Source organism: Puma concolor, chromosome C2 (genome assembly GCF_028749965.1).
Source record: "Puma concolor isolate L17-30 chromosome C2, mPumCon1.1.hap2, whole genome shotgun sequence".
NCBI lineage: Eukaryota > Metazoa > Chordata > Mammalia > Carnivora > Felidae > Puma > Puma concolor.
Genome location: NC_141675.1, coordinates 141,978,427 through 142,002,646, shown reverse-complemented (window position 1 = coordinate 142,002,646; position 24,220 = coordinate 141,978,427). Strand labels below are relative to the sequence as shown.

General features: G+C 39.8%; 1 protein-coding gene and 1 pseudogene across 3 annotated transcripts in view; one reads left to right on the top strand and one right to left on the bottom strand.

Annotated features, from left to right (window-relative positions):
- Positions 1–24,220, bottom strand: part of LOC112850414 (uncharacterized) — a 327,008-nt gene that overhangs the window by 296,412 nt on the left and 6,376 nt on the right. The window lies entirely within an intron of this gene.
- On the top strand, positions 20,477–20,671 carry LOC112850411 (SNRPN upstream reading frame protein pseudogene; annotated as a pseudogene).

Here is a 24,220-nt window from a genome sequence, read left to right as displayed (position 1 = left end):
TGATCCGAAGTCAAATGTTTTTCTCTTCTCTGCATACCTCTCAGTAAATGAGTTGGCCCTACCCATATACAGAGAAGCCTTTAGAATCACAAACAACTAAAATTCTAACACTTGTTAAGGGAGGCCTATTTGCAAGCTGATTGAGTTTCTGACAAATAAAATTGGCAGAATTATTAAACATGTTTTAGAGACTTGTAAGAAATTTTACTGCAGTAGAGTAGGAGGATGATTGGAGAACCAGTGCCCCAGCTATTTATCTGCAGGACAGAGACCAAGGGATTAATTCCCCAACCCATTCCCGGTGTCCCAAACGATATTGACCTGGTGGTGGACACCTTGCCCTCACTTCACAGGTAGTATTTCAGTTCAAGGTCATTTTCTCAGAGAAAAGCAAAGCACTGACCTCATTCCAGACTAAGTCAGACTCTTCTGTTACACTCTCTCATAGCATTTTGTATTTCCTTTCTTAGCACCTAGCATAACTGATAAATAACATTTCTTTGTGTGATTCTTTGATTAATGTCTGCCCCCTCTCAAGTATAAGCTGGTTAGGGTGGAAATCGTGACCGCTGAACTCATCATCGTATCAACTCAGAGCCTAGCGCAAGGTCTGGTACATGGAAGGAGTTAAACAAATATTTGGTGCTTTGATGAGGAGTGAAAACTTGAAGCCAAATCCTCTAACATCAAAGCCAGGGTTCATTTTATTACCAAAGAAATGGCTCCACCTAAGAATTACCTGGGCAGCCCAGAAAATACAGATTCCCAGGCCTTATTCTGACCCTGTAGAATCAGAAACTGGAAGAATTTGTATTTTGAAAGTGCACCCCGTTCATGGACCAGCTGTATGAACCGCTGCACTCCACATACATATGCATCAGCTATAATCCAAAACAATGTGTTTATAAATAGAGAATCTAGAATTTTCACTGCCTACTCTCTGCTCCATGCTGAAAGAGTCCTCCAATCTGTCTCCTATTATTCCAAGAAAATGAACAAGTATCAAAAGCAGCTCCTATGTCTTCACATAGAACATGCACTGTGTAATTCTTTGCATTAAGTAGAATTCCATACATTTTTTAAAAAGATGAAACTTTGCATCATACTGCTCAATGGAAAAAGTCAGTCTGAAAATGCTACATATTATGTAGTTCCACCTATATAGCTGCAAAAGGTGAAACTATAGAGACAGAAAAATGACTTCTGGCTTCCAGGAGCGGGTGCAGGCAGTGGTCGTGATAGATGGAGCACAGGCGACTTTTAGGGTGGTAAACTTGTTCTGTTTGAAACTATAACAACAGATACATGACATCCCCCATTTATCAAAACCCAGAGAACTATACACATACACAGTGAACCCTGATAGAAACTGCGGAGTATTGGTAATAATAATGTATCAATATTGGTTCATTAATTATAACAAGGGAACCACACTAATGCCAGATGTTTAATATAGGAAATAAGAAGGAAATGGGAGAGTGGAACTCTATATACTATCTATATACTATATACTATATACTATATAGTATATACTATATAGTATATACTATATACTATCTATATACTATATACTATACTACATGGAACTCTATATACTATCTGCTCAATTATTCCATAATCTAAACCTGCATTTTTTTAAAGCCTGAAAAATCAAAATGCACCAAAAAAAAAAAAAAAAGTGACGTGGAGTGGAGGATGCCAGCAATCATTACCTTCACATTTATTGCTATTCATTCTGTGGGGAGCACCAAACTAAGCATTTTCAAACACCGTATTTAACCTGACGACACTCCTCTAGGGCAGCTGCTATCAATTTCATCAGATGCACTTAAGGGTTGAAAGAACTGACAGTGAGTGCAGGGAAGCCTTTGCCCAAAGCAAAGTGCCAGCCAGTGTTCCTAGGTTTCAAACTCGGGTCCCAGCCTTGCCCAGAGCCTGCATGTATACCCACTGTCCCAACCCACTGCGATGTATTGTTTTTGCCCACATACAAAATGAGTGGGTTACTACAAAGTTCAATCAGTAACTATAGGCCAACGTGATTAGAATATTGTAATGCGGAACTGGATGAAAAGATTCTCACAATCAGGCAATGCCTATTGATAAGCCAGGGATACCCAAGGAGTAAAAAACAAACAGTGCCCTCCAGGAGCACGGGATGGTAGAAAGGCACATGGTATGTTCAGCACAGAATCATGTGTCCAATAAACCAATCCTGGGACACTGATGTATGGACTTAAATGACAATATTTTGCTTTAACACTGGACTCTTTCTTTTATTTAAAAAAATGTTTTTAATGTTCATTTGTTTTTGAGAGAGAGAGAGAGAGAGAGAGAGTGTGTGTGTGTGTGAGCAGAGGAGGGGCAGAGAAAGAGAGGGAGACACAGAATCCAAAACAGGCTCCAGGCTCTGAGCTGTCAGCACACAGCTGGACGCAGGGCTTGAACCCACAGACCACGAGATCATGACCTGAGCCAAAGTCAGTCACTTAACAGAGTGAGGTGTCCCTAGACGATTTTTTAATAACAACAACAACAACAACAACAACAACAGAAAGTCCATAAGAGGGGCGCCTAGATGACTCAGTCAGTTAAGCATTTTTAACGTTTATTTATTTTTGGGACAGAGAGAGACAGAGCATGAACGGGGGAGGGGCAGAGAGAGAGGGAGACACAGAATCGGAAACAGGCTCCAGGCTCTGAGCCATCAGCCCAGAGCCCGACGCGGGGCTTGAACTCACGGACCGCAAGATCGTGACCTGGCTGAAGTCGGACGCTTAACCGACTGCGCCACCCAGGCGCCCCAGTTAAGCATTTTTAAACATTAAAAAAAAAAAATGTTTAAAAGAAAAAAAAAAAAGAAAGTCCATAAGAAAGAGACGCACTGAGAACTATCACGACTACAAGAAACTTAGGGGCCATATCTGCCTAATGCAATGGGTGAATGCCATATGAATCTTTTTTTATTTTTTATACTGTTTTTTAAATGTTTATTTATTTTGAGAGAGAGGGACAGAAACAGAGACAGCGGGGGCAGGGGGGCAGAGAGAGAGAATCCCAAGCAGGCTCTGCGCTGTCAGCACAGAGCCTGATGTGGGGCCTGATCCCACAAACCATGAGACCATGATCTGAGCCAAAACCAAGAGTCAGACGCTTAACCAACTGAGCCACCCAGGCGCCCCATGTCTCATATGGATCTTTATTCAAACACACTGACTATGGCGAATAAACTTTGAACACAGACTGAACATTATATGATACTAAGGAGTTAAGTTTTAGATGTAGCAATTTTATTAAAATTAGGTTTTTTTTTAAAAAAGATCAAAACTATTAAAGATAAACCCAACAGAGATTTGCTTCAAAACCATTTGAGGAGGAATGGAGTGTGGGTATAGGTCAAATAAAATAGACTGCGAACTGATAATTGTATCATTGTTGGAGTGGAGTGATGGCAACATGGGGTTCATTGATACTATTCTCTCTCCCTTTGAATATATTTGAAATTTTCCATCATGATAGGGTTTTTTAAAATTTCTTATCCACCATTAGTTCTATTGCTTATTCAACCGTGTCCATTGTGTTCATTCAATAAATATAGATATGAGTATTCATGATAAAAATAATAATTGAAATTAAAACATAACAGTACCCTATTTAAGTATTTTCACTCAGATTGTAACTCCTGCCCTGTCGCTTCTGTTAACCTTTCTCGGCAACAGCCCACGTCGATCTTCACGGCTTCTGTTGTCCTCTGCCCTCTCATTACTCGTTTCTTTCAAGCACTTATGGCCAGAAAAGGACATCCAGGGCAGAAAGAAACGTCCAAGGGGCACTGTTACCTGTTGGTGTTTTCCAGTCAAGTAGGGGCCAGAATAAGCTCAGGGATGTTGGCAGCTGCTCTGAATACAGGCAACAGGTCTCCTTCACCGTGGGCATCACCCACTGCCACAGACACCCATCCTTGGGCCTGGGGGATCCGGCGCATCTGAAAAGAGTCTGTATCATCCCCCCTGAGTTTGGATTAGTTCTTCACTCTTGAGATACCCAAGAAGTATGAATCCAAGGACTCTGAGTGATTCATCGGAGATACATAAAGAAAAATGAGGTTCTATCTCCTTCCCAAACAAAGCAGGAAAAGCTCTTGGCTAGCCACAGACATTGGGGGTCCCCACCCCCCAATGTTGGGCAGGCTGGTGCCAAACAAAAGGAAACAGTGAATATGCCATTTCCCCAGCAACAAAAGTATAAGTCAAAGTCATGAAGCACCTTCCTGAAATTCAACTTCAGAGGCTGGTACGTTATTTTGTTGCAGAAATTTCTTGACAGCAATGTCCTAGGTCTGCCCAGACCTAGATGACCATAGCACTCTGGACCCCACAGGCCTCCTTGGATAAAAAAAAAATTGGTTTTGTGTTATATATAATGTGTATTAATAAATATGCAGCACATTCTGTCTCCAGAGGTGGCAAGAGGTGAATGCTCTTACCTGTTACCCTCTTCTCCCTAAGGAGTCCCTTATTTGGAGGAAGAAAAATTCTGCAGACAAGTTAAATGAACATTGCAACTTTAGGTGATTCACTCAGCCAGTTGTTAGAGTGTTCTTTAAAACTCTTGTCATTTTATTTGTGCAGTTTTGACTTCTGGTATTCAAAATATTCTAAGTGCCTGCATTCGTATGCCTTTCTACAAGTTTCCAAAGGTGTCTGGGGAATTTCACTAAGCCCAGTGATTTAAAATTCTAAACAGTCCATATGTCCTGCAATAGTACAAAAGTGAAATATTGATTATGAAAATTGACAAGTGCATATTATCTACCATATTGCAAAATATTGAACTGAATTCCAGGAGGGGGCAGGGGTTCTAGTCCTGGCCTGTCCACTCACAAACTCTGTGATATTAGGTAAATTATCACAGTCCCATGAGCCTCTATAAAATAAGGGGCAAATTAGATGGGTGTTGATGGTCATCAAAGATGTCAGATTCAGTGAAATACTTATTACTCTAATGACCTTTCAATTTACAATGATTTGGTTTTTCTCTGGGATGGTAAGAATTTGAAACATGATAATAAGCCTCCAAGAGACTGCCTCAAACCAGAGTTCTGATAACGCTACTGCACCTATCGGTAGCTTTATCTGAAAACTGGCCATTTGCAAACTCCATTCCTGTGGGTAGGTCCATCTGGAACACCAAATTACAGATCAGACATGACTTAATGAATTTAGGATCAGAACGTCCGACATTGTGTTTTTAAAAACCTGCTTCTTTCAAACTAAAATAGCTTGTTAAACTTCAGCCATTACAGAAATACATCAATTTAGATACTCAACATCAATCACGAGAATCACAGTGTTCTCTGCTCTGATGAATTCTAGAGAAATGCCTTTAATGCTCATTTTCCACTTCATTTGGCCTCATGACCCTACAACTACGACATTACCTCACCTCTATTATAAATAATTCGATAATGACTTTTGTTACACTCTCTGTTTCCTCTTCCTTCCAGCAGGCACTTGGAGAGCCTTGGTCATATCCCTTGGCCCACCAGATTTCAACACAACTATGAAGGACAATTCTGTGCAAGTGACCAGTGTAGGGGAGCAGAATTTACCACCCCAAAATATGTCTCTTTGGCATAAAGATTATTTTAGGGTGGCTATTTTTATTCCAGTTTGTTTGTTTGTTTGTTTGTTTGTTTAGAGCGTGAGCAGGGGAGGGGCAGAGAGAGAGGAAAAGAGAGAATCCCAAGCAGGCTCTGCGCTGTCAGCACAAGGCCTAACACAGGCGCAGTCTCACGAATGGTGAGATCATGACCTGAGCCCAAATCAAGAGTCTGATTCTTATAGATCTACCCTATGACCCAGCAATGGCACTGCTAGAATTTTACCCAAGGGATACAGGAGTGCTGGTGCATAGGGGCACTTGTACCCCAATGTTTACAGCAGCACTTTCAACAATAGCCAAATTATGGAAAGAGCCCAAATGTCCATCAACTGATGAATGGATAAAGAAATTGTGGTTTATACAGACAATGGAATACTACATGGCAATGAGAAAGAATGAAATATGGCCCTTTGCAGCAATGTGGATGGAACTGGAGGGTGTTATGCTAAGTGAAATAAGTCATACAGAGAAAGACAGATACCATATGTTTTCACTCTTATGTGGATCCTGACAAACTTAACAGAAGACCATCGGGGAGGGGAAGGAAAAATAAAAAGTTAGAGAGGGAGAGAGCCAAACCATAAGAGACTTTTAAAAACTAAGAATAAACTGAGGGTTGATGGGGGGTGGAAGGGAGGGGAGGGTGGGTGATGGGCATTGAGGAGGGCACCTGTTGGGATGAGCACTGGATGTTGTATGGAAACCAATTTGACAATAAATTTCATATTAAAAAAAAAAAGAGTCAGATTTTTAATGGACTGAGCCACCCCCGGGGGGCCCCAAGGCTAGCTACTTTTAAGAAACTGAAAAGAAGTTCTGAAAACCAAGTAGAAGTTAGCCTTTTGTAAGAGACATTTACATTTATAAATGTGGGGGTGTCTCCTTCATTATACCAGGAAGAGAAGGATGACTCTTCATCTCTAGAAACTGTTATCAATAAAGAAGCATGGAATTTAAATCTTCATTACAGCCTTAACTCTTGTTTATTGTATTCGTTGTGTAATCTACCATAACTGACTTAGAATCAGCTGTTCAATTCATTTTGAATAAATCTTAACACTACCCCTTACATTAACATGCTTAAGACTTACCACTTAGAGATGATTTGGGGTACGAAAGGCATACCATCCTTGAAATTAAACCTGCTTTTACAAGGTAAAGACTTTTTGAATTAACACTTTTGAAACTTTTTGGAATTTACAGTAACTACCTAAACATTAAAAGAGCAAATATATTTGCATTCATTAAGTCCAAAAACAAACTTACATTTGCAAATTTGCATTTTACAAAACCAAAATTCTGTCAACAGTTTTTTAAAATTTTTTTTTTAACATTTATTTTATTTTTGAGACAGAGAGAGACAGAGCATGAACAGGGGAGGGGCCGAGAGAGGAAGACACAGAATCTGAAATGGGCTCCAGGCCCTGAGCTGTCAGCACAGAGCCCAACGCGGGGCTCGAACAAATGGACCATGAGATCATGACCTGAGCCGAAGTCGGTTGCTTAACCGACTGGGCCACCCAGGTGCCCCTGTCAACAGTTCTTAAGGTAATTTTATTTACATTATTAGTTCACTTTCATTTGGATTTTTCTTAGTGAATTGTTTTACATTTAAATAAATGATTTTTTTTTACAAAATACTAATAGTGCCCTACATCTGCACAGCACTTTCAAGTATTGAAATGATTTGACTTTATTTATTTTAACTGAGGCTCAACAAAAAACTTTGTGAGATAATGATAAGGCCCTATTTTACAAATGAGGAAACTGAGGCCACACTGCTAGTAAGTAACTGTGTCCATATTCAAATCTAGGTCTCCCCGTTTGACACAAGAAGATATCCAGATGGCTAATAGACACATGAAAAGATACTCAACACCACTCGTTATCAGGGAAATACAAATCAAAAGCACAATGAGATATCACCTCACACCTGTCAAAATGGCTAAAACTAACAACAGGAAACAACAGGTGTTGGCAAGGAGGCAGAGAAAAGAAAACCTTACATGGCTGGCGGGAATGCAAACTGGTGCAGCCACTGTGGAAAACAGTACGGGGTTACGCAAAAAGGTGAAAATAGAACTACCCTGGGGTGCTTGAGTGGCTCAGTTGGTTGAGCATCCGACTTTGGCTCAGGTCATGATCTCATGGTTCACGGGTTCGAGCCTCATGTTGGGCTCTGTGCTGACACTCAGAGCCTAGAACCTGTTTCGTATTCTCCGTCTCCCTCTCTCTTTGCCCCTCCCCCACTCACTCTTTTTCTCTCTCTCTCTCAAAAATAAATAAACATTAAAAAAAGATAGAACTACCCTAGGATCCAAAAGTTGCACTTCTGGGTACTTATTCAAAGGATACAAAAATACTGATTTGAGACAATATATGCACCCCGATGTTTATAGCAGCATCATCAACAACAGCCAAATTACGGAAAGAGTCCAGATGTCCCTCAACTGATGAATGGATAATGAAGAGGTGATATGTATACACAATGGAATATTGCTCAGCCATTAAAAAAGAATGAAGTCTTGCCATTTGCAATGACATGGATGGAGCTAAAAAGTATTCTGCTAAGTGAAATACATCAGTCAGGCAATGACAAATACCATATGATTTCACTCATATGTGGAATTCAAGAAACTTAAGAGATGAACATGGGGGAAAGAAAGACAGGGAGGCAAACCAGAAAACAGAGTCTTAACTACAGAGAACAAATTGGGGCTTGCTGGAGGGGAGGTTGGTGGGGGAATGGGTTAAGTGGGGGATGAGTATTAAGGAACGCTCGTTGATGAGCACTGGGTATTGTGTGTAAGTGATGAATCATGAAATCCTACACCTGGAACTAAAAACAAAAGCAAAAACAAAAACAAAACAAAACAAAAACAAACCTAGGTCTCCCAGCTCCAACTAGAATATTAAGCCATTCTTCCCTTAAGTATTAACATTTCCTTGAAGAATGCCTTAAAAATCACCTGGGGTGCCTGGGGTGCCTGAGTGGCTCTGTCGGTTGAGCTTCCAACTTCGGCTCAGGTCATGATCTCACAGCTCTGTGAGTTCAAGCCCTGCATGGGGCTCTGCGCTGATGGCTCGGAGCCTGGAGCCTACTTTGGATTCTGTTGTCTCCCTCTCTCTCTGTCCCTAACCCACTTGCATTGTCTGTCTCTCTCAAAAAAAAATAAACATTTAAAAAAAATCACCTCAAGTATTCCACAGAGTGAAATAGAAGCACTTTTTAGCAGTGGCATTCCATAAAAAGTCAAAAAGTGGTCTCTCCTTCACGGAATGAAAAACAGAAATAAGAAGCCATAGCAGTTCATCAAGAAGAGACATCGGTCACCTCCCAGGTGTCCGGAAAGATGGCTTCATTGAGCCTGCAAGGCAACTGCAGCAAGCTGATAAAACACAAGGGCTTCAAGAAACTCCTTTTGATTTATTAAATCAACGGTCCATCAAGTCAAAAATCTCTCTAAAGTAGAATTTGCCATGATAGACTGTAACAATTGTGTGAGTTCTGTTCAGGCTTATTTCATTCATGGCATTCTGCATGTAGCCAATAGACTAGAGCAAATCTTAAAGGCATGTTGATGTTCACAAAAGAAGTAACTATTGATCAGTGACATGACCTGGTGAGGTGTTAATGCTGGAGTCCTAGGCAAACGTCCCCTGTGGTTCCTTCTGAGAAATTCCACCACCACCAGCTTCTGTGTGATGGTAACTTTGCTATGCTCCCGTCTTACTGTTTTATTATATTTTGCAATTATATTTTGAGGAAGCCAATGCCCATCTCTCATATGAAATGTGTTTGGTACTCCGTGACCTAGCAAAGTAACAAACGAGTTAAAATGGCTTAATACCAGGAAAATATTAAGAGTGTTAACTCTGATGATATCGAAAGGTCAGTCCCTCGCAATCACAAACTCTAGGACCATTTCTAAGCAGCAAAAAAATAAATAAAAATAAAAATAAAAAAGGAACCATCACAAAAAAGACTGAAGGAGGGGAAATGGGCCTTAAAACTCCATCTGTTTGAAACTGTATTGGTGACTCACCTCTACCCCATTGATCAAGGCTCTTTCTTCCATGGTGCTGCAAGTCATTTGCCAGCAAAGCATATCCTTCATCCCACACTGTTTTTATTTTTTTTTTAATTTTTTTTTAACATTTTTATTTATTTTTGAGACAGAGAGAGAGCATGAACAGGGGAGAGTCAGAGAAAGAGGGAGACACAGAATCTGAAACAGGCTCCAGGCTCTGAGCTGTCAGCACAGAGCCCGACGCGGGGCTCGAACCCACGGACTGTGAGATCATGACCTGAGCCGAAGTCGGACGCTCAACCGACTGAGCCACCCAGGCGCCCCCCACACTGTTTTTATAAACTAATAGCAAACAAAGAAACAAACAAAAAAAAAAAACTCACAAAAACAAACAAACAAAAAAAACCCCTCCCTTTCCAGAAATACACCATCTTCCTCTTCACAATATACTAAATAATAATAATAATACATTAAATTATTTATTTTAGAAATTTGGCACTTAATAAATCTAATGACTGGTGGTTCCCTTTCCATTTGTTTCTTTCCCGGAGAATTTAATCGTGAACCCAATAAATTAGGGCACAGCAAAATAGGCAAACAGGCCAGCAGGGGTGGGGGCATGGGGAGCTGAATGGCTCAGCTCAGGGTACCGCCAACAGAAGGCAGTGAGGACATCTGTCCAGGAAGGTTATCCAGGGTGGGGTGTCAAAGCCTAGAAGAGCAAGGACAGCCTGGTGCAGGGCAAAGAGTAGCTGGGGCAATGGAAGTGGGGTTACATACAGGGGTGTGACCAGATAAGCAAATATATTCCGTATAACTGGAGCTGGGTTTCTCACTGTCAGAGAAGAAAGATACAAATATTGAAATGGAAAAAAAAAAATAGAAAGAACTCAATGGTGATAAGTTGAAATTGAAGGCATTGGTATGAACTTACGGATTTCAATCTATCTGCTAGATAAAGTAAGAAACTGGGGCATCTGAGTGGTTCAGTCAGTTAAGCCTCTAATGGCTCTGGTCATGATCTCACGGCTCATGAGTTCAAGCCCCACACAGGGCTCTGCGTTGGGCTCTCTGCTGTCAGCACAGAGCCTGCTTTGGATCCTCTGTCTCCCTCTCTCTCTGCCCCTCACCCCTCTCCTGCTTGTGCATGCACACACACACTCTTTCTCTCTTAAAAAAAATGGGGGCGCCTGGGTGGCTGAGTCAGTTAAGTGTCCGACTTTGGCTCAGGTCATGATCTCATAGTTCTTGAGTTTGAGCCCCACATCGGGCTCTGTGCTGACAGTTCAGAACCTGGAGCCTGCTTTGGATTCTGTGTCTCCCTCTCTCTCTGCCCCTCCCCACTCACACTGTCTCTCTCTCCCTCTCTCTCGAAAATAAACACACACACAAACTTTTTTAATAAAACTAAAAATTAAAAAAAAATTAAAAAGAAACAAATATATCTGTGCACATATGTTTACTTTCATATACTCTTTAGTTTTACCCTCTGAGATAGTCTGGAAGAAGTGATGCCCCAATAGCAATGAGCACATTTACCATCCAAACCTTGGCTTCTAAATATTCTCACTAGAAGGAACAAGATTCCTTAGAAAAATGACGAATACTAGGATGGGACAGGAAAAGTATAAGATGAGACCAGAATGTTTTATTATGCTGGAAAGTAAAGAAATGCTCAAAGAATAATGGAGACACATCAAAAGAATATAGAAACAATCAAAGTGGCTCCCACAACAATTTTAGCATCAAAAGAAATATAGTAGTAGATTTTAGTCCATTAAATAAAACAGCAGACCATGAGTCTATAAAAACATAAACAAATAAGTGAATAACTCAAAATCTGAAGAGGAATGAAATGCTTACACTGTTTTAAAGTACCTCCCCATGAAATACTTACTAGCTACAAAGAGTGAGTAACTGTACTGTGAATAAACCTGCAGAAACCACTTTAACCTAGTTATCAAAGTGCACATCAACAGTAATTGGACAGCTCGAAATCCTGCACCTCTGCCAAGATGCGATGAAAAGAAAGCGGCATCACTTTTATAATATTCTTGCCAAAGATGTATTAATTTAATCACAAGGTAAAACTAGACATATCCAAATTGAAGGACATTCCACAAAATAACTGGTCCTTAAGCTTTAAAGGTGTTCAATTTATGAGATTTAAGGAGACTGAAGACTTTCTTAAACCTACAGAGTCTAAAGAGACAGTGCAGTTAAATACGTGCATTATTCTAAACTGGATCTTTCTACTAAGATGGACATTATTGAAATAACTGGGAAAACCTGAATGGGATGGAGGAATGGATGATAGTAATATAGCAATGTTAATTTCCTGATTTTGATGGTTCTCTGGTAAAGTGTCTTTGTTTGTTGGCTATGGAGGTATTCTGGGGTCATGGGGTATGATGTTGACAGCTTGCTTCCAAATGGATTTGGGGGTCCAAAATTCTTTGTACCTGCTAAGAAGATATATTCTTCATTGGGAGTGATAAAAAGCTTGCTAATTTTGGGCTATTTCTGTGTTTGTCTTCTGATATGCACACCTGAGGACCAACCCGAGTAATATGAATCATATTAAAAATTCAAGCTATTTAGAGGATACCAATGAATCAGTAAACAATAGTAGAAATGTACGGACTGAGGAAGCAGTAAATGGAATCTATAAAATGTAACATACTTTTGCTACTTCAAGATTAAATTATTTTGTTTATTAAGGCTTTTCTTAGAAATTATTTACTTTGAAATTAATTTTCTTAGAAATTAACAAATGAGGGGCACCTGGGTGGCTCAGTTAGTTAAGCATCTGACTTCAGCTCAGGTCGTGATCTCATGGTTTGCAGATTTGAACTCAGCTTCGGGGTCTCTGCTGTCAGCATGGAGCCCACTTCAGATCCTCTGTCCCCCTCTCTCCCTGCCCCTCCTCTGCTTGTGCGCTCTCTCTCTCTCTCTCGCTCTCTCTCTCTCTCAAATAAACGAACATTAAAAAAAAGAAATTAACAAATGAACTATGAATCAGGTTATAACTATTTGAATTCTGAATGTTTCTTAAGGTATGTAATTTATGCCCATTGTTTCATTTTGCGAATTATTTGCAGAATATAAGGTTTAACAATGTGGTAAAATGAATAGAAGGTTGATAAGTAATATAATTATTCCTCATTAGTTAATTTTCTCAGAGATTGAATATTGAAAAAAAAAGAATTCTTGGTCACATCAGATAAAATATTGCTTTTCTTTTCAATTAGGTATCCACTCTTCTGTAGAGAATCTACTTGATCCAAATGGATTTTTAAAAATCCAACAGCTCATAGATCTGAGTAGGAGGCATACTCCTGAGCATTAAGTTGACACAGGCACAATCACACCGGTAAGAGTCTAGTGATGATGATAATTTATATAAAGAATTTGTTTATACACTAATATAAGGCACAGCAGTGTAAGACTTATTCTCAGACGGTGTGGTTTTATAAAAAGAAAGACACTTAATGGAAATTCAAAGTGGTTCCCCAAGTCCAAATTTCATTTACATACTTCTATTTAAAAATTAAGATAAAAATCCTTATATCATTAAGAGAAAAATAACACTTGTCCATTAACAGATGAAAGAACCATTATAAATAATTTTCTTTAAAGTAGTGGAGAAATGTATTCCCATCGATTTATCTCAAAATGTGGTCAAAATATTCACCAAAATGTAACAAGCTATATTAGCACACTGGACCAAACCTCTGTTCTATAGGAGGTTAACTTTCAGCTACTTATTCAGAATTCCAAATGCTGTACTCGGCAAAACTCACACACTATTAAAACATTGAACTTACTAAGATAAAATCCTCAAAGTTGTGACAAATCAGATGTCATGAAAGATATTCACAAATACTAGTTGCTATGATTACTGAACTATAGATGGGTTAAGGACTGAATAGAATAAATAAATCAAGACATCAAAATCTAATGCATGATACAGGATGGACTGACTAATCTCTTAAACATGGGAGTTCTTGTGTCCAGAGTCTTGAAGAACTTTACAGCATGGATGCTAACCTTTAGCATCAAACTCCCAACGATATAAGTAGCATTTTCATTTTTTCAGGAAAAAACAATGAAGACACATAATATTTAAAGACAAATACTCACACATTAAATCATCATAACTACAGGATTATTTAGGGGAGGGGTAAAGGCAATAGATCCAATTTTCCCTGTGACAATTCTGGAATATAAATTAACAGAGGAGTTTAAGGCAATCGGGAAAGGCTTAGACATTGTTAAATACCTGAAAGCCCTAGGAAACCACAAAAATGTAGACAGAGCCTATAAATCCCAGAAATCATTTGCAAAAAGGATGGAAGTCAGACCAGGAATGATTACAGCAGCAAATTTGGCTGGGGAGCTCATTTCTGCCTTTTCATGTCTGTAACCACAGCAACAAGCATGGGACCCCAGAACAGAAGAGGTGCTCCTTAAATATGGGTTGAATAAATAAATGAAAGAGCCTCAATCTCAAATCTGTTGTCTTTTTCTTTAGGAAAATCAGGACAGAACTTCTCATCCAGTGTCTGACTCAGCAACTGGCATTTCCCCTTCTGCTCATTCCCGAGTTTTGTGCTTTTCTGGACTTACATAAACTCCTCTGGACAGATGGGAGTCCAGAGACATGACAATATTACAGACAGATGTGAGTTTTATCCCTTGATCATTTAGGGTAAAATATGATTGTTCCAATTTCATTGCCCTTTGAGAACCCAATTTAAAACTTCTGTAATCTTTGTCCTCTCCAAACCAACAGTCAACACTTAATAAAGTACATTAAAGATTCTGTTTTTTCATGATTCATAATGCTAATGAATTCATCAATCCATTATTACACTTCTTTCTGTAAATGTCAAACAGGATGTAGCTGACAGGGTCATGATCATTAAATGTAAGTTCATAGATGTACACACTTGTTCTTGATGGGAGTCATCTATGGACAACTTTTGGCTTTCTGTGCTTCAATTACTTGAATGTCAATCATTGTATATAATATTCACATTACTCTGTCACTATATGTCAAACTTTCCAGACATCTATGCATATTTTTATAAATTTAGATGGATATCCCTTAATACTTTGTAAAGTTCCTTTTTCCAAAAATGGTTTCTATTGCTTTATTTTAATTTTTTTTTTATATTTACCCTCATTTGAAACTAATGAGTGTTTTCACATAGAGTCTCAGATGGGGTTTCTTGAGGTGGGCCCGAGATAAAGATCCTTACACAAGTGATTTATGGAGGGAGTGTTTCAGAACAAACTTGTACAGATGTGAAGGAAACAGGATAAGGTGGGAATGAAGCAAAGCAAAGATGTAGTTACAGCTGAAGTCTAGGCTCAGCTTGATCCTACCGGGAGTTTGGAAACAAGAGTAACACACAAAAATTGTCCCACCCTGAGGCAAATGGGCAAGTTGGGCAGCTGCAGCCATTAACAGCTCACACAACAGCAGGGCAGAGGGAACGGAGGGAGGCCTCCCAGTGGGTTTCTTTCTGATATTTAATTTCCCAAAAGAAAATAGAACTTCCTATGGATTGATGGTCTACTTTCATTGTCTTAGTAATATACATATAAATCATGTTTTCTATATGTAAAACATTTTCTGTAAAATAATAAAACTGAAGTAACTTGGTAACCCACCACTGGACAACTAAAGACTGATGAAGCAGATGAAAATAAAATGCGTAAGTGGTGCTTGTACTAAAACCTGAAATTCCAAACAGCCTTATCCTAGGCATTCAGTTCTGGAAATCACATTCCATGAACAACAGCCACCATGGAAATTTCAGATTATGCAACTTTAAAACTCTGAGGTCACAAATGGTGGTAATTCTGTGACTCGAAAGTGAATAGCAGCTTTACCAGCAATGATGGAAATTTCACTTTCACCAGGGTAAGGTCTTCCTTTATTAATCACAAAGCACCCACGTCAGCAATGGCTCTTCTGAAGAAGTACTGTAAAGGAGAGTGTACTACTAAATGATCCTAGAGCAACTTGAGAACATAGGTATTAGTTACTTAATTAAACCTTTCCTCCAACATCATAGTGTACCTTTAATTTGTTCTTTCTATGCCCTTTACATTTAGTGTCTTGCAGGTTCCATCATGTTCCATGCCATTCAGTCTTTGTTCCTCTTTCATGGAGATAACTATTAAAGAAGGAAGACAACCTCTCAGATGGATCAAGTGGATGGAAGAATCAGAAATCTTTCCCTCTTGTGCTTATGTACACTTACGACTGAGCCCATTATTTGGGGACAGTTCTGTTTGGGCATCAAAGCTACTCCTGGTCTTCCTTATAGCTTTATCAATATGGGGTGATGGATAAAAGCAGAGGCTCTGGAGGTAGGCACATGTCAAACTTAAAGAGCTGCTGTGGCTCTTTCTATTCTCTTTGCTTGTGTATGGAGGTGCTGAGCTAGAGACAGTAAATGAAGATAAAAAAATAAAGCTGTATAGGTTTCGAAAAGGGAGAGGGGAACTAAATGACCACTGCTAGCATACATCTAAGAATAAAATGTGATGCGGTCCTTACAGAGTTTCCTATATGATCTTTTTTTTTTAAGTTTACCCATTTATTTATTTAGAGAAACAAATGAGAAAAGGGGGGGGGGGGAGAAAACCAGCAGGGGAGGGGCAGAGAGCGAGGGGGACAGAGGATCTGAAGCTGGCTCTGTGCTGACAGCAGAGAGCCCGACACGGGACTGGAACTCGAGAACTGTGAGATCATGACCTGAGCTGAAGTTGGACACTTAACCAACTGAGCTACCCAGGTGCCCTCCTCCTATATGATCTTAAAGACATAGAAATATCCAAATTTTACAGGAGAAGGTAGCCACCACTTTATCTATGAAGAAATGAGTACTGAGTACTATGGGATAGCTACATAGCTTACAATGATCTACAATCCACAATCTGCCGAGATGCCTCAAGTGTTCCAAAACAACTATTAGGGGAGGATTTGAAGTCAGATAAAAGGTGTGCCCTTTTTGTGACTCATGAAGGGTGGAGCTGGAGAAGGATAAGAGCAGACTTGAAATTGGGGTTTGGAAATTTTCTTCTGTAGGCGGTTGGCATCAGTGAGGCACCAAGCCAGGTTCCAAATTCATCTGCTTCCTTATTTCGGAGTCCTTTACTTCAATCTGTTTAATCTGGAATCCAATCTATGACATAGCTCCTCGATTCTATATAGTTTTATCTGTCCAAGCCTTGGCTATATTTGGGACAATATTAGAAAGTTCATTAGGACTTTAATTTTGTTTTAGCAATTCATGGGTCACTTTAGAAAGGAGATATCCATAAAGTGTATTTCCCACTCAACATTTGATAACAAATGAGGCACAGAGAGGTTAATGGCTTGTCTGATATCACACAGCTATTTAGTGGGGAGTTGTAAATCACTGCATAATCTTTGCTCTCTTAACGATTAATTCCTACCAGCAGGCCACATATTAAGCAATTACATTTTCCCTCTGAAGATTCTTTGTCCCAGAAGCACGCTATAATCCAGCAATACCGAATCATTCGTACCATATTTCTTTCTTCTGCATCTGTTTACACCAATTTCTCTTCCTGGAAAGTTCCCTAAACTATCTCTATATCCATGTTCTACATCTCTATATTTCAGTAAGCCTTCTGCAGTAACCCCAAGATGGATTACGGACATTTTACCAGTACCATATGGTATTATAACAACCTATTTATGTGTATTTCTCTCCAATAAGAAGTGCATGTCTTAAATATCTTTATATCCATCAAGTCTAGTACAGTGATTGACAGAGGTAGGTGTTTAATAAATTTGTACTGAGTGAATGAATGAGCACAATAATGAATACAAATATGAGTGCATAAATAAGCAGTCAAAGAAGCTTCTATGAGAGGGGCGCCTGCGTGGCTCAGTTGGTTAAGTATCTGACTCTGTTTCAGCTCAGGTCATGATCTCACAATTTGTGAATTCAAGCCCCACACTGGGCTCTATGCTGACAATGAGGAACCTACCTGGGATTCTCTCTCTCCCTTCCTTCCTGCCCAACCCTCTGTCCGTCCCTCCCTCCCTCTCTCTCTCTCTCTCTCTCTCAAAATAAAAAAAAACAAACTTTTTTTTGAGATAATATTTTTTATTTTTTATTATTATTATTTTTTTCAATATATGAAATTTATTGTCAAATTGGTTTCCATACAATACCCAGTGCTCATCCCAAAAGGTGCCCTCCTCAATACCCATCACCCACCCTCCCGTCCCTCCCACCCCCATCAGCCCTCAGTTTGTTCTCAGTTTTTAAATAAATAAACTTTTAAAAAAATAAAAGAAGAAGATTCTATGAGAGGTTATAGAGGTATTTATAATAGGAGCTGAGAAATGATGACAGTTTATTTCTTATTTCTTAAATAACCAAGAAAGATGCAGGTTAAGTGCTATTTTTGCTTTCCTGTATAATGGAGTCTACAATTACGTTTGCTGCAGAAAAAAGTAGTTACCCTACTGTCAGGTTCTGTCTAGATCCTGAAGAGCCTGGAACCCAAAGTGCCCACCAAAGCTGCTGAGGAGCAGGAACATTACTTGATAAGCAAAAGTTGCTCACAGGGAAGTATTTTAGGGAGGTAAGAGTAGAATCACTAACTCTTTCCCGTCCCAAGGATAGGAGCACAAAGGAAGGCTGCAATCCAGCAATTCCACCCCGAGATACAGATGCAACAGAAATAAAAACATACATCCACACAAAAACTGGTACACAAATGATATTGCAGCATTATTCATAATGACAAAAGGGGAGAAGACAACCCAAATGTCCACCAACTGACAAATGGATAAACAAGATGTAGGAATCTATACAATAGAATTATTTGGCCATAAAAAAGGAATGAAGTACTGGAACATGCTACCACATGGATGAACCTCGAAAACATTATGCTAAGTGAAAGAAGCCAGTTACAAAAGACCACATATTACATGATGCCATTCACATGAGATGTCCAGAACAGGGAAATCTACAAAGATAGAGTGTAGGTTAGCAGCTGCTTGTGGCTGGTAGGGGTGGAAGGTGATAGGTAAAGAATATGAGGGCTTTTAAAAAAAAATTTTTTTTAACATTTATTTATTTTTGAGAGAGACAGAGACAGAGACAGAGTGTGAGCAGGGGAGGGGCAGAGAGAGAAGGAGACACAGAATCTGAAGCAGGCTCCAGGCTCTGAGCTGTCAGCACAGAGCCTGACGCGGGGCTCAAACTCACGAACTGCAAGATCGTAACCTGAGCTGAAGTCGGACACCCAACCAATGGAGCCATGCAGGCGCCCCAAGGATATGAGGGCTTTTTAAGGTTATTTATTTTTGAGAGAGAGAGACTGTGAGTGAGGGAGGGGCAGAGAGACAGGGAGACAGAGAGAATTGAGGGTTGTTTTTTTTTTTTTTTTTAAAGATGACGAAAATGTACTAAAATTGGGGCAACGATTGCACATATCTGTGATATACTAATAACCATTAAAGTGAACACTTTAATTTTTTAATCATTTTTAGAGACAGAGAGAGAGTGTGTATACAAGCAGGAGAGAGAAGTAGAGGGAGAGAGTGAGAGAGAATCTTAAGCAGGCAACACAGAGCCTGATGCGGGACTTGATCCCACAACCCTGGGATCATGACCTGAGCTGAAAGCAAGAATTGGACACTCAACAGACTAAGCCACTCAGGTGCCCCTAAAGTGTACACTTTAAGTTGTAAATTGTATCGTGTTTAAATTATGCCTCAATGAAGCTGTTAAAAAGTGACAAAGAAAAAGAGAGAGAGAGGTTGAAAACATGTCAGACTATAGGCTGCCATCAGAATCCTCCCAGCATGTTAACAAGATTCATTTCAGGTATTTGCTAAAGATGTTGCAGTCTCTTACCCTCATTTCTACCTTGCACATTTCCAAGGCCCCAACCACAGCTCACTAACGCTCAGCCTGTTTTTAGCCAACTATCACATCATGAACTCTTCTTTCGTGTGTGTGAGTGTGTGTGTGTGTGTGCGCGTGTATGATAACCAGCTGAGCCAGATAAAAAGTCCTTATCTGTGCCACATCCACAGTTTCAATACCAAAGCACCATTTATTGAATGCCCATCATGTGCCCAGCACTCGGCATCTGTCATCACTAAGCCTCATAACAACCCCAGGAGGTAGGCTGCATTACTTCATTTCACAGAGGAAGATGTGAGACCAAGCCTCGCTAATTGCATGGTACCACTATGTGGGAACTGACAGACCCAGGTTGAAGATGTGTGTGATTCGCAGTATCTGTGCTCTATTTACAATTCGTGTCCTCAAAGTCTAGAATGGATCAGAAATAAAACTAGCCCAAGAAAGGTAATAAAGAAGGAGAGTACGGAATGGCTGATAAAGACAAATAACCTGATTGGTGTTCCAGAGTGGAACAGTGATATGAGGATTCTGGTTTAAAATCCTGCCCTAATGGCCTGGACAATGACAAAGAGTTCTCCTGGGTCTGTGCCTACTCAACCTGTCTGCTTGGTGAGAGAGCCTTTAAATCTTGTTCTAGCTGAGCAAGCAATAGCATACTCTCAAGTCAGTTTCTTTTGTAAAAGAGCTATGCTTTTGCTCCTAATTCTAGTCGTCAGTCCTATTCCAGCAGGACTCGGTGCATCTTAAAGCCACATGAACTTTCCTGTGTAAAAACGTCAGACTGCGGGAGTGGAGTGGTCGCCAGAGACGCCCGACGGTCTGTTCTGAGGAGTGGCCAGCAGCACAATGGAGGGCACGAGGGACCACTGACACCTGAGACAGACTACAGATCAGCACGTACCAGAGGTGGAAATCCAAGTCAAACACAGAAGGACAGCCTCACTGAGCAACCAAGAGTGTCAGTGTGCCCAAGGCGATCTCAGCCGCAAGTACCTGTGGTGGAGACAGGCATTCTTCGCTGAGACACCAAGAGGTGGTTAAAGCAATCCGGGCAGCCGATGTCCCAGTGACAGACCAGCTGACAATGTGCCAATGTATTTGATTCAGCTAATGTAATAAAAATATTATCCATGAAACATAAGTAAATAAAATATCAGATTGCTTTTATGTCTTACACCATCAACTGCGGTATGTCGACATCAGAGGCACCACTGAAGTTTGACTCGTTAATCTACGTCCTGTTATTTTTACGTGAGGATGTCTGAGGGTGCTGTTTTTCTGCTACTTCTCACGCTCCTTTCTCCTCTTCCTTGGTGCACTTTTATCTAGACATCATCCTCCATCCACCCCCCTTTGGCCATTTTGAAAACACATTGGCCAGTCTCTTGCCATGCGGTCCTTCATGAAATGCAAACTCCTTCTTGCTTGTAATATTTTAGAATACTAAATTCAGGTCCAATAAATCAAACCCCGCTTTGCTACCATCAAATGGCGGGTGGTTGTTCATTTTCCCGTTTTCCTTTCTCCCCTGAAGTCAGTAACTTCAACTATCAGAAAATGAGAAAAGACTCCCTCCACATAAAGGAGAGTAAGCATGCAGACCAAAAGATTAAAAGGCTGGCATAAGGACACACAGAAAAGGAAGCAGGGATCTCTGGAAGCTTAAGCTGGCACAGACTTACTGGGAAATGCCTGCCAGACTAACCTTTATTAGATAAGTGTGGCTGGCATGGCACTTTTGGACTTTAACAGAGCGTATGACTAAGACTCTCGTGACACTTTTATGGACAAGCTATATTGGATTAGATAAGAACCTAATTGGATATAGCCATACCTGGCTGGACAGTCCTAATAAAAATATTATAACTGATGGGTACTTAGTAGCTTTGTCCTCACGAACTTACATAAAGATGTCCAAGGCAAGCATAGCAAATTCAGAGTGACTGCAAAGAATATTGCACGTTAAGTATGACTTTAAAATGATTTCGGTAGAGTGGATAGTAACGCAATGTTATCAGAATAATTTTTAATTGGTTATGTTCTATATGTCAAGTTAGCAATATGTATATGTATACATATATATATACATATATATATATATGTATATGTATACATATATATATACATATATATATGTATACATATATGTATACATATATATATACACACATATATACATAAAAGATTGAATATATTACAGTATTACAGTACGTTTGTATTCTGGAAAAAATGTCCTATAAGAAATCGTGCAACATTTACATCCTCATCATGACCACTTGGACCCATAGTGTCCACTGTGGTGCCCACCAGCTACATGTGGCCAGTGAGCACTTGAAATGTGTGTGCTCTGAACTGAGATGTGCTGTGAGCATAATATCCACAACAAACTTCGAAGACAAAGTGTAAAAAAGGATGTCAAATATCTCATTAATAATTTTTATACGGGGGGGGGGTGCCTGGGGTGCTCAGTCAGTTAAGCATCCGACTCTTGATTTCACTCAGGTCATGATCTCGCAGTTCATGATATTGAGTCCTGTGTCAGGCTCTGTGTTGACAGAATGGAGCCTGCTTGGGATTCTCTCTCTCTCTCTCTCTCTCTCTCTCTCTCTCTCTCTCTCTGCCTCTCCCCAGCTCACTTGTACCCACACAAAAAAAACTTAAATATTTTTATACTGATTACATGTTGAAATGATAATATTTCACATATATTAAGTAACAGAAAATATGTTACTAAAATTAAGTTCACTTGTTCCTTTTTCTTTTTAATATGGCTACAGAAAAGTTTGTAGTTCTCTATGTAGTTTGCATTATATTTCTACTGCCTGCACAAATTTAGGCCAGCATGGCAAATTTCATTGTGTTCTTTTCCTGGTTTGTGTTAGTCACCCAAAAAGCCCTAGATTCCTAGCACATCCCTCACCCTTCATCAGCCTTGAATATCCCCCAATCCAAACACCCTCCACAAATCCTGAATCTCTTTCATTGTGCCTTGTGGAACCAACGGCCCATCGTTAGCCCGTTAGCCAAATTCCCCTATCCCTCGCCTCTTCTTTGCACATTTCCTTCCCCTTCTTACTCTAATTCAGTGGTTCTAAAACACATCTGTGCATTAGAATCATGTTGGGAAGTTTAAATGAATCAATGCCCAGGACTCATTTTCAGAATGTTCAATCAGAACCTTTGCCATGGGGATAAAGCTTCTGAATGTTTTAAGAGCTCACCCAAGTGGTTCTGATGCGCAGCTGGGATTGAGAACTACCCATTAAACCAGTGTCAACCTCCCACCTACTCCAACCCCACGTCTGTACTGGTGAACATGGCTGGAGAAAAACACACAGCATGCTGACTAGTCTCCGTAGCCTACCCTAACGTGGATTTAAAGCTGTCCAGCACTCCTACAATTTTCCCCTTGTCCGTGCACTATCTTTTGTCTGCTAGAGAAATATCCTTTTCCCCCATCCTCACTCTCAGCCCATGACCTTGATGCCTAGTTAGGCGAAAACATGGAAGAATTACTAACAACCTTCCACAAGATCCCTCCACTGCATCTAGCCTCCGTCCATATATATTCTGCCTTTCCCCATTACTATAGCTCAGGCTGTCCAACAGAACTTTCTGCGATAATAAGAATGTTCTAGGCTGGCGCTGTCCAGTAATGTAATCACTGGCCACTAAGGGGATCTGGCAACCAAAGCCTATAGGCCACAGTTCAGAAAATCAGATATTTAGGTGTGAGAAGAGAAGAGGCACCTAAGGGAATGCTGGAGAAGTGTTTTAAAACTTCTGAAGGGGTGTCCTGTGGATGAAAGTGGAGTCACTCTTTGCATTTAGCTTTACTCCGCGTGGCAGAAATTGGACTAAAAACTGGAAGTAAAGAGAAGGTAAATTGTAATTAATTATTATTTATGTATAATTAATATGTGGCCTTCTACTGGTTTCAGGCGTATAACATAATGATTCAACATTTGTATACATTTCTCAGTGCTCATCACGATAAATGTACTCTTAATCCCCTTTACCTTTTTTCATCCATCCCCCTACCCACCTCCCCTCTGGCAACCATCAATTTGTTGTCTGTATTTAAGAGTCTGTTTTTTTTTTGTTTGTCTCTTTTCTTTGTTTTGTTTCTTAAATTCCACACAGGAGTGAAACCATATGGTATTTGACTTTCTCTGATTTATTTCACCTAGCATTATGCCCCCTAAGGCCATCCCTGTTGTCACAAATGGCAAGATCTCATCTTTTTTTATGGCTGAGTCATATTCTATCATATATAGGTATAGATGATATATTTATCCACTCATCTGTGGCTGGACACGTGAGTTGTTTTCACATCTTGGCTTTTGCAAATAAATGCTGCAATAAATAGAAGGGTGTATCTATCTTTTTGAATTAGCGTTGACATTTTCTTTACGTAAATATACAGTATAATTACTGGATCATATGGTATTCTATTTTTAGTTTTTTGAAGAATCCCACCAAAGTGCATGAGGCTTCCTTTTTTTCTACCTCCTCCCCAACACTTAATGTGTCTTTTTTATTTTGGCCATTCTGATAGGTGTGAGGTGATATCTCATTGTGGTTTTGATC